We start from the raw sequence: 16,850 nt of genomic DNA, 5'->3' as shown, positions 1-16,850 counted from the left end.
ATTGGAAAGAAAAATATAAAATATTTACATTTGACTATATATATATATATATATATATATATATATATATATATATATACATATATATATACATATATATATATATATACATATATATATATATACATATATATATATATATATATATATATATATATATATATATATATATATATATATATATATATATATATTAATTACACAGTATCTTCTCACAAAAGGTAGTACATCCCTCACATTTTTTGTAAATATGTTATTATAGACCTAAACCTTATTGAGCATCTGTGGCGGTATCCTCAAACGGAAGGTGGAGGAATGCAAGGTCTCTAACATCCACCAGCTCTGTGATGTCCTCATGGAGGAGTGGAAGAAGACTCCAGTGGCAACCTGTGAAGCTCTGGTGAACTCCATGCCCAAAAGGGTTAAGGCAGTGCTGGAAAATAATGGTGGCCACACAAAATATTGACACTTTGGGCCCAATTTAGACATTTTCACATAGGGGTGTACTCACTTTTGTTGCCAGCGGTTTAGACATTAATGGCTGTGTGTTGAGTTATTTTGAGGGGATAGCAAATGTACACTGTTATACAAGCTGTACACTCACTACTTTACATTGTAGCAAAGTGTAATTTCTTCAGTGTTGTCACATGAAAATATATAATACAATATTTACAAAAATATGAGGGGTGTACTCACTTTTGTGAGATACAGTATATACAGTGTATATAAATATGCACAATTTTACATAGTAAAAGGGTTTCACACACTGAGACCAAAAAATAACTACAAATGCATAAAAATTTTAACAAAAACCAAGGTCTAAAACAGGGGCCTTGCCACGCCTGTAATTGTTACTAGTGACTATTGCAGAGGTCTTTTAGTATAAACAATATGGTAATGTCGCTTAACATTAAAATTTTGTGTTTCTCAAGTATTCATGTTCTACATGAATAGACTATAATGTGAAGCACAGTTGAGTTTCACGGCACCTCATCTTGAAAACAGTTACTGCGATAAACAGAAGATTAAGATACTGAGCAGGAATGGAAACAAGCTAAATCAACCCTTGGATTCTATTGCCAGATATTTACCAAGCTTCATGGTTTGAATAGCCATGACTAATCCTTGCCACCATTTGACAAATGAGCCTGTCTAGGTATCTATTGTGTCTTTCTAGTCTGATTGAATATGTGCTCTGCATTTAAGGTGGGTAGCCCAGCATTTTAAAGAAATGAATGTTCAGCCCCTAAAGTATCCAAAGCTTTTCTATCATACTGTATGCATGACTGGTCAATATATAGTTAAATTTGAGTCCCCTACCCCCAAAAGTGTTACACATCAGTAAATATTAAAAACCTGCACAAAACCTTCCCGCTGTGGATTAAATCCAATGAGCAGATTTCAGAGATGTAACTATTTCGACTGAATCAGTCAAACGGAAAAGTCTAATTTGATTGGATTCATGGATTGCCTGTCACAGGACGCCAAGTCTTCTCAGATCATTTGTTTTCATTTTTATACTGTTGTCACTTTAGTAATTAATTTAACGTTGGCATTAATTACTCTATGACCTACTCTATGGATAATCTTTTTACATCACAGAAACAGCAAGCTTCTGTTATTGCATGCTGTATGAAAAGTCAGCTAAACACTTTTCTCGGTTGGTCTATTAATGCAAGTGTTCACCTTAACAGCTGGTATTCCATGCACTGACAACAGGCAAACACTGCACCTGACAAGATCCTTATTCGAATCTTACACATTTATGTTTTGTTAACCTAAGTTCGGACATTCCAAAAATATTTTAAATGTATAGAGCATTGTAAAAATATGGCAACCTTAGGTCAAGCACTACTTACCCCCAGACTTCGACCATTCCTTATTACTGCCTTGGTAGTTGAACCTCTCTTTTACTCGCTTGTTACATGTCCTGGACTGGGACCGCTCTACTGTATTAGGAGACCTTTCCCCTTCTATACCTGTTCCTCCCTCCTCTCTGCCTGACCCTTTGGGCATGCGTGTTCTACTGCTGACACTCACTGGCATCACACCTACTAGGTTCCTAGACACGCTTGCACCGCTGCTTCTCTCTTTCACCCCTTTATTTTCGTGCTATGTCTTTTTCTATCTGTTACTTTTGCTAACGGTATCGTCTCTTGTCTCCATCCACACTCTATGATGGGTTCACTTATCAATTACTATATCAGGACCTACTGTTTATTCCTTTACAATTGTTAGTTTATTATGGTCGCAGGCAACCACATTCATAATTTATCTATGTGAATGCCAGACCCCACTCGTCCCTGATGAAACTGCGTTGTTCGGATGTTTGTTAATTCATATGTACTATGTGAGACGATTCTCTTTTGTTAATGTACGTACTTGTCTTTCCTTTAATTACAATAAAATTCACTGACAAGAAAAAATGTATAGGGCATTGTGAGAGATTACACAAATACCCTTATATAATATCCTTCCAGCACACTGGGGTTGATTTACTAAAACTGAATAGTGCAAAATCTGGTGCAGCTGTGTATGGTAGCCAATCAACTTCTAGCTTCAGCTTGTTCAATTATGCTTTGGCAATAAAACCTAGAAGCCAATTGGTTTCTATGCAGGACTGCACCAGGTTCTGCACTCTCCAGTTTGAGTACATCAACCCCTGTGATAATCAATTTGCTAGAAAATGGAAGCAGAATTATGGTAACAGCGCTTTCATCATTACCAGCTCTTTTATCTATTCCAAAGCATGGTTTTTGCCTTTAGGTTCCCGGTCATATTGATTTGCACATTTCAGTGCCGGAAACAGCTATACATTTCAAAAATCAATATTTCTTTATTGGTTATTTCATACTAGGTGCACATTGAAAGTCAATGCCCAGATAAAACTTTTAATGTTTTAGAGTGAGAAAGGGCTAGTCTCAGGTTTGAATTGCTGTCCCTTTCCTCACTTCATTCCAAAGAATGCTGTCAGTATTGTAAAACCAAAATGAAAGGAACAAGAAGTAAGGTAAGAAGTCCTGCTTTAGCAACAACAAAGCTCTCCATCAGTACAGGAAGTTTATGGTAATCTCCCAAACAGGAAAACAGATAATATAAATCACCTTGGAAATACAGAAAGGATCACCTAACCAAAACCAGATGAAAGAGTCCAAAAATATTTTACTTGGTATAAAAGGCATATAGATACAGCACATGCATTTTTAGGGCAATACTACTGCCCCTTCATCAGAGCTCAACATGGGATAAAATTGGATGGACTCAGAGAAAAAGTGGCTTCTCAGAATTATATTGGAATCAGAATTGGATTCTCCTCATACAATGACAGGGGCAAGTTGTGGGGCCTCCATTGTTGCTCAGCAACTGCTGTCAAGTTGTTACCAGTGTTGCTGCAGTTTTGTTCTATTAATCTGTATTTTACAAGACAAGCTGGTATTGAAAATACAGTAGTTATCCTGACAGAAAAAAACTGTTTGCACAACGAAACAATCAAGCAGTTTCTACATTTCATTGTGGCTAAACCCTTCTAAATAGACCCTCGCGCTTTCAGTTGACATCAGCAATGAAACCCGTTGATTAATGTTCTGAGGGAAGTAGCCTTAAAAATGTTTTTTTCACAGTCACCAAATCATTTTAAACATGCTATTATTAACAGTACAAACAGAAGGGGAATATGTTGCAAACTACAGGCTTCAGGAAGTTGACACACCTACACCACATGTAAGAAGCCCTGTGAAATATGGCTGTAGTGTAGAGGTATTAATAGGACTGTAAATGATCTGGGGCACCTGGTGGGTGCAGCCAAATTCTGTTAACAGTGGAAAGGGCTTAAAGGGCATGGGTAATTAAAACTCAAGCTTACTCGCTGTATGCACGGCACATATATGCCACAGTCCTTGTACCCATGAAACATGCTTTAATAGTTGTGCCACAAGCAAAGGATCTTACAGACATATATAAACCTAAGTACAATCCGTTTTAACAAATGAAACACAAAAAAACAGCCTTTGGAATACGGAGTGAAAATAAATATTTATTATCAATAAACTATTTTAAAATATACAAATATATATTTTAAATCAAATCTTTATAATTTTTTGGCAATAACATGCTGTGGGCGGATTTCTGCCAATCACAGGCTGTGTCATGCCCGTCCAGTCTGTGTCTTAGAATAAGAGGAAGATGAAGCCACCATTAATCTACATGTAATATCCCACCCTATTGTGTTTAGCTGGTTAGTAGGCATGGAGGAGGAGGGAGGGAGTGGGCTGTCATTTACTAATGTGTATACATATGTGAGTCTATAGTTACATGGGCTGCTCAGATGTGATAGGGAGGAAATGCTCAGTATAGAAACCTACTGAAAACTGAGCATGTGCAGAGCTACCAACACTACTCTGCAAAATCCCCGGCTGAATTGGGGAGAGAAAGGGGAGATAGAAAACAGTAGGGTCAACCAGGTTTTTTTCAGAATACAGACAATTCTCATAGTGTCTGAATGAGTATGAACAGAATGTAATACACCATTTATTGATAGCTTTTTTATGATGTGGGTTTAGTTACACTTTAAAGAAGAACTTCATTAAAATCATCAGGGACTGCTTAGCAACCATAGTAGTGCATGTACATTATATATAGCGCAGGGGTCACTGGTGTGTAAAGCACATAATGCAGATGTCAGGAGTGTGTAATGCTCTGTGTGCAAGGGTCAGGAGTGCATATGCAGGGTCAGGAATGTGTAACACACAGAGTGCAAGGGGCAAGAGTGTATAACACACAGAATGCAGCAGTCAGGAGTGTGTAAAAACAAAAGTGCAAGGGTCAAGGATGTTTAACGCACAAAGTGCAGGGGTCAGTGGTACGTAGTGCACAGAGTGAAGGGGTCACTGGTACATAACACACAGACTGCAGGGGTTAAGTGGATGTAACATAGTGCAGTAGCCAGAAGTGTCTAACACAGAGTGCAGAGTTAAATTACACAAAGAGTACAGGGAGCAAGAGAGTGTAATGCACAGAGTAAGTAATAAACAGAGTTGAGGGGTCAGGAGTACATAATGTACAAAATACATGTGCCAGGAATGTGTAATTGTCCCAGGAATAGGCTAAGGAGTATATAATGTGCAGAGTGCAAGGGTAAGGGGTGTGTAACGTATTTAGTGCAGAAATCAGGTCAGTCTAATTCACATAGTGCAGGGGTCAGGAGTGCAAAGTGGTAAGCAAGGGGATTCCTCCCAGGCTCCCTCTTGACTTGTGTCATATGACATGGCAGAGCTGAGGAGGAGCTCAGAGAAGCTTCCCTCAGCTCTAAATTCTATTGCCCTGGCAGGCAGCATGGCAGAGGGGATTTCCAGCTGCTGCAGTGGTGGACAGTTACAATGTGTGGACCTGGGGCACCTGGCAGAGATACTGGGCAAATACTTCTGGTACCCAGTGGTAGCAACGCCCATGAGTGGATTATAAAGAACTCAAAGGTGAATGAAGGGGACTATTGCTTTACTGGGAAACATAAGATTTCTGAGTCATCAGAATCATTGATTGTCTTCGCTCATTTTCTGGAATTGCTTTTAAAAAAATACTAAAATACTGTAATATATTGCAACTGTCTCTCTGGAAAGCTATTTGTTCTCTGCAAAATCAACTTCATTTGATCCAAATTTACATACGTAGACCAATTGAGTTTAAATAGTTTAAAATATATATTGGAAGCAGATAACTTTTCGTTTGGATCAGGCAATGACTAATTGTTCTTGTTCATTCACAGAACAACATAGTTGTTTTTTTAAGAATCCTTGACAGATGTAAGGGTGATGTAGAAACCCTCCAATTCAGAGAGAGTTGCTAGGTAACATAGAGCTTGTAGATAAAATTCCCTACTGAGCTAGCCCTTAGATATGCAGGATAACAGTTGTCAACTCATATTCTGTTATGTGGTTACAATAGTAAGCAATATACTGTACACAGCAGTGTGATGTGTAATAAAATAAGAAAAAGAACTGAGGAATCTTTGTTAGATAAATATGTAACTATTAATTGCATTGCATTTTCCTAACGAACCAGTGGACGCTGTGGGCAATCAAAGTAGACAAAATTAGACCTCTGCTCTTTTTATAGAACGTGCTGGTATTAGAAGCCATTACAAAGTCTGTGAACATCAAATTGCACAGAAAAGAACACTGTGCATTTGTTACATATTAGCTAAGTGCACACTGCATGGCTGTGGTATACAAAGATTCGATGTCTCTATAATTGTATTATCCTTTTATATGTCTGGGAACAAGTAACAGCCAATTAGCAACAGTCTTTACATCAAAAAATTATCAAAGCCAGAATTATTCTACACAAAACATATGAAGATATTCTTGTGATCATATCCTTATTTCAAGTCGGCTTCTCTCCTAAATATCAGAAACAATAATCAGTCTGACTCCGGGACGCAGCACCTGAGAATTTGATAGCAATATGCCCATAACCTGCACTTATCCTTCAGCATGTGTGCTGTATCTCAAGCTACTGTAACTCAGTGGCGGCTGGTGCTCAAAATTTTTTGGGGGGTACAAACAAACTGAAAAATTCAGAAAAAAAACCCCATCAATTGCAGCCTCACTATACCATCAATTGCAGCCACTGTACCATCAATCGCAGACACTATGCCCATCAATTGCAGCCACTGTCCCCATCAAACACAGCCACTGTGCCAAACGCTGCCACTATGCCCATCAATTGCTGCCACTGTAACATCAAACACAGCCACTGTGCTATCAAACGCAGCCACTGTGCCCATCAATTGCCACCACTGTGCCATCAAATACAGCCACTGTGCCCATCAAACGCAGCCACTGTGTCATATTAAATGCTGCCACTGTGCCATCAAATGCAGCCACTGTGCTCCATCAAATACAGCTACTGTGCCCATCTTATGCAGCCACTGTGCCCCATCGAATGCAGCCACTGTGACGTCATATGCAGCCACTGTGCCCATCAAATGCAGCCTCACTGTGCCCATCAAATGCAGACTCACTGTGCCCCATCAAACGCAGCCACTGTGCCATATCAAATGCTGCCAGTGTGCCCCCCGCCCGCCGTCTGTACTTACTCTGTCTCGGTGGTGGTGGGACAGGTCCTCAATGTCTTCTCCTGTCCTCTCTTCCCGTCCTCTGCTATGATTGGACGCCTGATAGGCGTCCAATCACAGCGCCTGTCGTTTCAGCCAATCAGGTGATGGGTAACAAATCCGAGCACCTGATTGGCGGAGAGGCAGTTTTGTTTTAGGAAAGAGAATATTCATTCGCTTTTCTAACACAGCTGAGTGACCTGTGAGTGCCCAGCATGGGGCCGGGTGCCTGAATAGGGGGTGGCAGCGGCAGCCATAGATAGATTATAGATTTTGCCTATTGCAATGAAATAAAGTCAGTATTTTGTCTAAAATGTGTATTATTACAATACAGATGAAATTTCCTATTTACAAATTTTACTATCGCACCTATAGTTTGCTCCCATAATTTGCTTTGGCTGTCTCTCACAGTCACTGTAACTTGACACATGTTACTCAATTAATTACTCTTACTTCCAAAAGTATGAACAACAGAAAGTGTTTCAGAACTAGTGCACTATATTGTAAAGAAAAAGTGTTATGCTGCAAATAAAAGTGTCAATATATGACCTTCCAATAGAATGTCAATAAGATCTTCTATTTCATCCAGTAGATTACTAAATAATAGATTGTACATAACTGGGTGGTAGCCATTGCCATGTTCTGCCACGAAAGCCATTGCCATTTTCTTGTATGTTCCAATAATAACTAGCCTTTGCCCTTTAATCTGAAATTTACATACAGAAACATTTTTATCTAATCTTTCCATTCACAACTTCTGTACTACCTAGGAGAACAGTGTCAATTAAAAAAAATACATAAAATCAACAATTCCTGCAATGATTTTGAACTTGCTTCCTCAGGGAAACTGATCATGTAATTAATTAGACAAATCTTATCCATCGAGAAATCAATGTTAATTGCCTGTTATCAGCTTATTCTCTATAATATATTTTTGTAAATTCCTCTTTGAAAAATCTTTAGTTTGAGGGTTATTCTTTTTTTACTCCTAAAATAATGGAATAACATACATTATTCATCTGTCCTGAATAGTTGTCCCTCGTACACAATCGGATTTTCGGACGGGAAATGTGTGATGACAGGCTGTTGGCGGAAAATCCGACCGTTTGTACACTCCATCGGACAATTGTTGTCATATTTTCCGTGGACAAATATTGGATAGCAGGTTTTACATTTTTCCGCGGACAAATGTCTGTTGCCGGATTTTCCAAGCGTGTGTACACAGATCCATCGGACAAAAGTCCAAAGTACAAACACGCATGCTCAGAAGCAAGGACAAGCCAGAAGCGGTCGGTCTTGTAAACTAGCGCTCGTAATGGAGAATTAATATTCGTGACGTGACAAATTATGAAATCTCGAAATGCAGCGCACATTATCTTCTTCTTTAATGGGATAATAATGAAGCTGCTTTGCTGGTGATACTGATGGAGTTATTGCAAACAAATTTTCAAAGGCTTTTTTTTTTTCTAGTGATATCAAGAATAATATTATTATGCTTTTTTGGGGGGCAAGTTACCACAACACCATTATCCCATAGTTTTTAAGTTCACCGCTGTCACCTTTTAAAATCGGCACAGCTGTGTCAGTTTCCCCCCACACAGCAGCGTCATTCAAACCCATCAGCTACTGATTGTGGGTGCAATACTTTGAAGGCTCCTGTAGAAAAAAGAAATCATAAATGCAAATTTTTTGACTGTGAATAGCAATGGTAGCTGTTGCAATTTTTTATGTCACACAATAGTTCCGAAGCCGTTTATCAAACACAATTTTTCTGAAAAAAAATCTATTTTAGTGTACACAAACACAATATAATAGCCACTTTTTGGTAAAATATAAAGATAATGTTGCATTGAGTAAATAGATACAAAATATGTCAACATCTAAAATTGCACACGCCTGTAAATGGCGACAAACTACATTGTTTAAAATTGCCCATAGGCGATGCTATAAAAGCCTTTACAGATTATCAGTTTAGAGTTAAGCGTGAAGTATGGCCCTAAAATTACTGCTCTCATTGTGATGTTCATGGCATCACAATTTGGTATCACATGAGGTGCAGCCCAGATCACTTTTTCATGAAAGCTGATTGCTGGCTCTAAAAAAACAATACCAAGATCATGATTGAAACTACAGCTATGATCCTGGTATAACCACGTGCTGTCCAGGACATATGTGTATATATATATATATATATATATATATATATATATATATATATATATACACACACACACACACACATTATGTTTTATGAATAGTGTAGGACCTACTAAAGATGGGGTACTTTGGCGCAGTGGTGGGCTTAAGCATGGTATGGCCATATTATGTGACTAAATCCCCATATTTACTCATTAAGATTAGGTGCTTTTAAGCAGCCTTGTAAGATTTAAAAGGTATTCCTTTTGCATTTTTGTATGTCATCGCTATTCTCTGTGGTTCTATAAAAATTATATATATATATATATATATATATATATATATATATATAATTTCTGTGTTCAATACTTTATTGAATACTAACTCAAATGTTTGTATTTTTTTGGTGATTGAATGTTTCTCAATGCAATAATGCTAATTAATTTACATATTCAATGTAGGTATCAGCATCACTAATTGACCCATCTCCTGACTAAACACTTCAAGAAGGTTCTGGTGTGTGTTAAGCAGTCAACTAAATGAGTAGTAATAGAGCAATCACCAGAGAGAACAATTATCGCTATGGTGAAATACATGCATGTTGTGCTCTGGAGTCAATAATTACTGTCACTCTCATACAGAGGTGGGCTCTATTTACTTCTTTTATTAGAAGACCAAAACAAGCATCTGATTTATGTTTTTTTTTTTTTTTAGTCCTCACTTTTATTCTAGACATTCAAAATGTAGAGGCTAACGTCCTGTTAACTGATTAACTTAAAGGAGAAGTCCAGCCTGGGCTCATTCGGCTGGGCTTCTTCTATGGGTCACAGGAGTGCAATTCGTTTTGCACTCATGACCCATTTTTAACAGAGAGCGGTCTGAAGTCCCCTCTCTGCTGACATCACCAAGATCAGTTCAGGCACCACGTCATCCCGACTTGGGAAGTCTGGATCCACCAGGTGCCTGGACTGATAGGCATCTCAGCCTCTCAGCGTGCTGCTGAGATTTTGAGATGGCTGCTCCCCGCCCCTCCGCAGCTCAGCGCTCCAGTGAGCGTGGAGGAGCAGAGCAGGAGAGATGCTGACTGACAGGCAGCAGCTCTCCGCTCAGGGAGGTGAGAGAACCGAGCCATCCACGGTGTTCGGTGGCTCGGTTATCAGTGAAGAGGCAGCGGGGGACAGATGCAGCATTGGACCGATGCTGCATCCACCTAGGTAAGTATGATTATGAGATAAAAAAACAATCCCATACTTCTCTTTTAACTAATAGTGAAACCAGTTTGCTATTGAACAGTTTAAAATAAGTTTAATTCATGAAGATTATATTATATTTTGGTTACTTTCATACAATCGTACAGTGCTTCACCCCATATAACCAGTGCTTCCAATGTTTTTCATATGATAGGGACCCAAAATAAAATGCATGCCCTTGGAGTACATGACTAGAAAAAGTACCTGCAGGTAAATAATTTAAGATCTTCTTGGTTAGAATGATTAGGCAGTTCCTGTATGTTCCACCAGTGCTAAATTATAAAGGCAGTGCCATCATTTTCTCAGTGTATACAGAATGAATATGTCAATTAATGAATTATTAATTCATATTATTAATATTGAGAATTAATATGTTTGAAGTTATTTTTACAAAGACCTGCAAGCTTAAATCAAGTCCTTTTTACAATCAAAATACCGTATTTAAAGACTTTTTGGGGATGCATTTTTGTGTTGTTTTTTTTTGGATAACCTGTAGTTGATTTTGACCTTTCCATTTCAATATCAGCTGTGCAACTTTGGCTGCAAACATAGAGAGTAATGAGGTTTTGATGGGAAGGCTTGAACTATATTCAAAAGGATTACTGAGATTTTATTATTTGTTTGATTTATGCGGAGCTTGTAAATGGTTTGTGCATTAAAAAGGAATTAAAAATGATTCTACAGATGATGAGTGGAGACTCATTGTTTCAGCCCTGTCCAGGATCCAGGAGAATCGAGGAGATCAAGGGAAATATTCAGTTGTTTAATGCAATCAATATAGGTTAGTTTTGCAAATGTTTCATTGCTTTATACTAAAATGTTTCTCTTTTTTTAATGTTCTTTTTTTGGGCTAACTATGATGTTATAAAGCAGAAACAGAATATACTGCAGCATTCCTCAGTAAAATATGGGCTTGTGAAATAAAAAACTAAAAGGACACCTTGAGACAAAACCAGTATAAAGGATGTATTAGCTCAGCAAGGTGTTTGAGAGGATGATAGCCTAGCACTCAGTATTACAATGATTACACTTAAAGATGTGCTAGCAATAGACATCTCCTGTATCAGTATCAAAATAATAGTTGTTACTTTCACATTTTGTTTTTTTTTTCTATTTAACACAACAGCACAAAATATACTTTTTGAAATACTTTGATCTGACTCAGCAACGTAACTAAGCTTAAATAACTGTTGGATCATTCTTCCACTCTACTGTTTAAATATATCAAGTTACTGTTACAGATCAATGGTATCATAAGAACCTCTTTTACTTTTGTGTTAGTTTTTCACGTAATTCACATGTTACATTTGTTTAACTTTTATGGTTCAAACCCAAAAACATTACAGCCCCCGGTCCTTTGAAAAAAATGTGAAAACTCTCAAATTTGTACATATTGAGAGATGATCAGCTTCCTAGGTTTGGAGAAGTCGTATTCGATTTGAATCATGTGCAAGGCAAATAAAATGTAAATAATGTATTGAACAGACTAAGGCCCCTTTCACACGTGCGGACCGTATGTCCGTATTTCATCCATCCGTTTTCGGATGAAATACGGACATACATGCATCCCTATGGGATAGCGGGTGTCAGTGGATGTACATCCGCTGACACCCGATGTTGTCCGCCTCCGCTCTCGTCCGATTCTGCGGACGGAAGAAAATCCTATTTTTCTATCCGTCTGCAGAGCGGATCGGATGAACACGGACAGACGGTCCGTGTTCCTCCGATCCCCCATAGGGGAGAGCGGAGATCTGACAGGGCGGTCCCTGCACAGTGTGCGGGTCCCGCCCTGTCATCTGCCTGCTCAGCTGGGGAAAGCGGAGCGATCCCCGCTGAGCAGCGGATAAACATGGGGCGGATCAACACGGATCCGTCCTGTGTGAAAGGGGCCTAAGGTAATTAAAATGTTACTAAACCCAAAACAAAAAATGTAATATATTGCAGCTTACCAAGCCTTAGATATGGTGGCTACATACATTTTTTTCAGCTTTTCACCTTCTGTTTCCACCTGGTGATCTGGCCAGTAACGGACCTCCTGTTTTAGAGTGCCTCCATTCTGGATAAAGGAGCACCTTTGGACAGCAGTATTGTCAGTATTAGATACACTAACAAAATGAAACCAAACTCCAGCTCACACTGCAATTACATAACATCAACCATTTTTTTTTCTTTTGGGATAAAGGTTTTACATGAATGAATAAATGTTGCACCCCTATCGGTGTTAAATGGTTTGTCTCAACTTCTCATTTCAAATTTTCTTAAAGTGTATGTAAACCATGACAATGAACTTCTTATATTTGGTCCCGTTTACTCTGTTAAATATACCACTGAAAGTATTTTGTTATCTTGGTTTGATAAGTTCAAAAAATTACCCGTTGATCTTGGTAGAAATCTTGTGAGCTGATAACCTGTGTTTTCTGTCTGTGCTGACAGAACCACGCCCCTCTATGTTATGGAGAATAAAGAAGAGGCGGGATTCCATAATGCTTTCTATACAGAATATGAGCATTGTCGTCCTAGGCCTGGAACTACTAGTTACTGGCTTGAAAAAAGAAACCTAATGCAACCACCACATCTAAGGTCTGGTATCCTGCAGTATATTACATTTTTGTTTTTGGGTTTTACCTCCCTGGCAGTATGATTATGTCTGATTTTTCAATGTCAAAGCGGTACATTGTTTTGCATGGAAATTTGTTGTTTTATATTGTAGACCTGTAATTCTTAGGAATAACTCACTTAAATGTGTCCAGACAAGAGTCTAGTAGACATCCCAGGTATGATAAAAGTTTGAAACACGAAATCGTAAATTATAATTGTAGCACTAACCCCCGAAGGAGCTGCTGATTTATATCGGGCTGTTACCGTCACCTCTTTACCCGTAGTTTCACCAATATTTAGAACTTAGAGTCCATGTTGAGCTTTGTATCTGACAATGTAGGCACCAGTCATTTTAGTACTTTTAAAAGAAGAGTTGCAGGGAAGTTCAAATACCTTTTCTTTGACTCACTGTGGAACTGAAATCTCGAGGACGAATCTACCTTCAGTCCAAGATTAAATCTTTGCCCACCCAGATAGGTCTCTCTCACTGACCTAGCAGCCAGAGCGTAGCACAAACAAAAAGTCTCTGCCACAGACTTTAATTTAACTGTACGATCCTCTGCCACAGGACATAGTAGTTTTAGATGAACAGCAACACAGTACCAGAACCTTTAAGCCGACCCGGCAGTACTTGTGCAGTAGATTAGGTTAAGATGCATCCTCCAATTGAGTCACCAGGCCCCTCTTGAGACACCAGCATTCCACACGGTCCTCTCCAAAGATGGGTCCTCCCCTGGGTCTTCTCAATTGTTCGGCTTCTTCCTGCAGGACAGATAGCACAGGACCATCCCCGCAGCAGTAGGCCCCAGACAGGCTTCCGGGCCTACCTGCACGGCTGCAGAAACACAGCCCTCCAGCCTGGAGGGCCACGAGGTAGAACTGACCTCTAGCACATGGCATCTGTCCCTTAAGTACTCTCTCCCATAATGCATAGCAGTGGACCACCTCTGCCGAGTTACCTCTGGGAAAGAAGAGCACTCAATATACTTCAGCTTGTTGCTTTTCCAACACTGACCTATGGTGACAACGACACCTACAGGCAACAGTGTGGAACTGCACGTAACACAGCCAATGCTGGAACAGAGACTAATTTAGCCATAGATTAACTCTGAACTATATACAGAACAGATAACCCACTAAATTTACATATAAGCGCCTGATCAAAAATTTGTCAGCGCTACATAATATAATAAATAACTATAAATAATTATAATAAATGATAATATAATAATAATAAATTTTATTCTATAATGTAATTAAATCAAAAACACTGAAATTTGCTCAGTCGCAGAATTGTTGCTGTTGTCACTTTCAGTGCCTGATAACAAATTTCCCCACGAATCACTATCGCTCAATTCTGCAAGTGATTCTAATTCACTATCGCTGTTTTCTAGCTGGTCTAATACCACTTTTGATGTAGAGGGACGCTTTTTGGATGCCATGGACGTTCTCAAGTTTCCATGCAGAAAAAACGGTATATATAATATAAAACTGCATGCAGAGCACTGGACAAAGCACTAGGGAAAAAACTGAGGTGAAATGATTTGATACATAATGTAATCTACAGATTACAGTGTATTGTGTGTGTAGCAAAGTCCTGGGCCTCTCTAGGCCTAATGGTGACCTCCAGAGTTAGGGACAGATGACATCCTTCTGTGTAGAGTGGGTTACGAGGCATGGTGGGTGTAATGCCAGGTGGATGGATGGGCGCCAGACACTTCTTGAATGGAAGGAGATTTATTGTCTCTTAAACAGAACTGTGGGAGAGAGGGTTGGGGCCAGGACACCTTAAGTAGATGCAATGTTAATTGGCAGACTCCGAGATTTCTAAAGGCAGACAGCCATGCAGGGAAAGGTATCCAGCCAGACACCACATCTACACGAGTAGGAACGCTGTCTCATATGGCAACAGTCTTGTAACAGTTTCTAATAAAGGTTGAAATGAACTCTTTCGCTTGTTCTAAAATCTCCTATTGTAGCACTTCACTCTATGGAGCTCTCAGTCTTTCACTAGACTTACTAATCCACTGCCACTGGATCCCCTGAGCTCTTCCAAACTTCTCACTCAGTATCTTCCTCAAACATCACCCCCGCTTCACCGCTGGGTCCCTGGCTTGGCACTCACAGATACTCCTCAAGCTTCACCCTTGTGTCACCTCTGCTGTCCCGCTGGGTCCTTGAGTTAATTGCTGATGATGCTTTTCCACTTCTTCACCGTCCCTGGTTGGCGAGAATTCTGCTCTTGTATTGGCTTCAGCTTAATCACAGTGGTCTCCGGTAACAAGGTGGATTGTCCCTTAATGGCGACAGCTTCCCTTCTATCTCCGACCACGACTGGCTCCTCGGCCAGTGGAACCGTTACTTCTGGTTGGACTACAAGACCGCAGTCCCAACCCTGCACTACTTCTGGATGGCCCTCAGATAGCCTATCAGACAGATGTCCCCGGGATAGGCCCTAGGTTTCTGGTCTAGCAGCCCTGGGCAATACGATACACGTCCGCCCAGACAGCCGTCCGGGTGGCACAGAACCCCGATCACCTGACTCCACCCAAATAAATAGGTTCTCCCAGCAGGCCAAGGGACTCAAGAAAATCCCTGCCCATTGGCTGAGACACCCCACTCATTCCTAATCTGTCCTTGCAATGCCCTTGTCCTATCTAATGTCACCAGATACCCGGCCATCTAGTGACAGAAGAGAGAAGTGCAGCAATTCCAGAATTAGGGTGAAATCAATTGACCTCCTAACAATTGGCCAAGGCAATTATCAGTTAGCAAATAAATGTAATAGCAACCTTGCCTAAACTTTAGGTTGCTGCATGTGTGTTATATTTTTGAATTTGCCACCAGGCTCCACCCCCATGCGTTGTGACGCTCGCAGGGAACGTAGCCAGGAACAGTAATACATCGGGTGGAGGATCCAGCGGACGACACAGCGGGAGGACATCGCAGGCTCCTAGGAACAAGGTAAGTTACCTGTAAATGGATACTGTGATTAAATCCCGCCACATTCGGGAATACCGCTAGGGAGGTTAAATACACATTAAAATGAACACCAAATAAGTATATGGCACCGGTAATTTATATTCATATTTACATGTGAAAAAATCTGTGAAAAAGTCGACCTATGGATATTATAGGATTAATATACTACAAACAAATAGGCTGTTCACTTTGCAATTGATGTTGCACTGGAATTATCCCAGAGCTTAGTGAATGAGGTGAAGCTCTGTTGACTTCTATCATTCAATCATGTGCAAGCAAAAATGCAGTTTGTTTTTGTTTTTTTCCTTGCACATGACTAGGTAGTCTTTGCAAAGTGAAATTTACCAGCAATCACATTCGGTAAGCACTGGGAAGTGTTCCCTTGCAAAGTGCAACTTCCCTTACAAAGTAAACAGCCTATTAGCCTTTAGTAAATCACCTCCTTTAATTCTGCCTATCCATGCAGTTAGTGCAAGAAACTGCTTTCCTTTTTCCAATGATTAATTCATCCAATTAGGGCAGAAAACATGCACTTATTCAATTTAACTAGATGTTCACAAGTATGGTCTCTGTTTGAAGTTGGCTTGTGCCACGCAGGAAGAGAGGAGAGGACAATGAAGTTTGACAGAACATTTAAAAAAAAATTCAGGCCTCACTTTTATGTCTTTCAATTCTATACAAAAATGCTTTTTGTTTTGAATAATAATAATTAATTCTGTACTGCGGCTGTCAATTACAGGGATAGTAGGCTTCACCAAGGACTACAATTATCA

At 39.6% G+C, this 16,850-nt stretch overlaps 1 protein-coding gene across 2 annotated transcripts in view; it reads right to left on the bottom strand.

The window, feature by feature from the left end:
- Positions 1-16,850, bottom strand: part of CNTN1 (contactin 1) — a 296,184-nt gene that overhangs the window by 156,427 nt on the left and 122,907 nt on the right. The gene's annotated exons all lie outside the window — the stretch shown is intronic.

The sequence above is a fragment of the Aquarana catesbeiana genome, linkage group LG03, assembly GCF_042186555.1.
Source record: "Aquarana catesbeiana isolate 2022-GZ linkage group LG03, ASM4218655v1, whole genome shotgun sequence".
In the NCBI taxonomy this organism is placed as follows: Eukaryota; Metazoa; Chordata; class Amphibia; order Anura; family Ranidae; genus Aquarana; species Aquarana catesbeiana.
The sequence above is the reverse complement of the archived record's forward strand: the minus strand, read 5'-3'. Positions and strand labels throughout refer to the sequence as shown.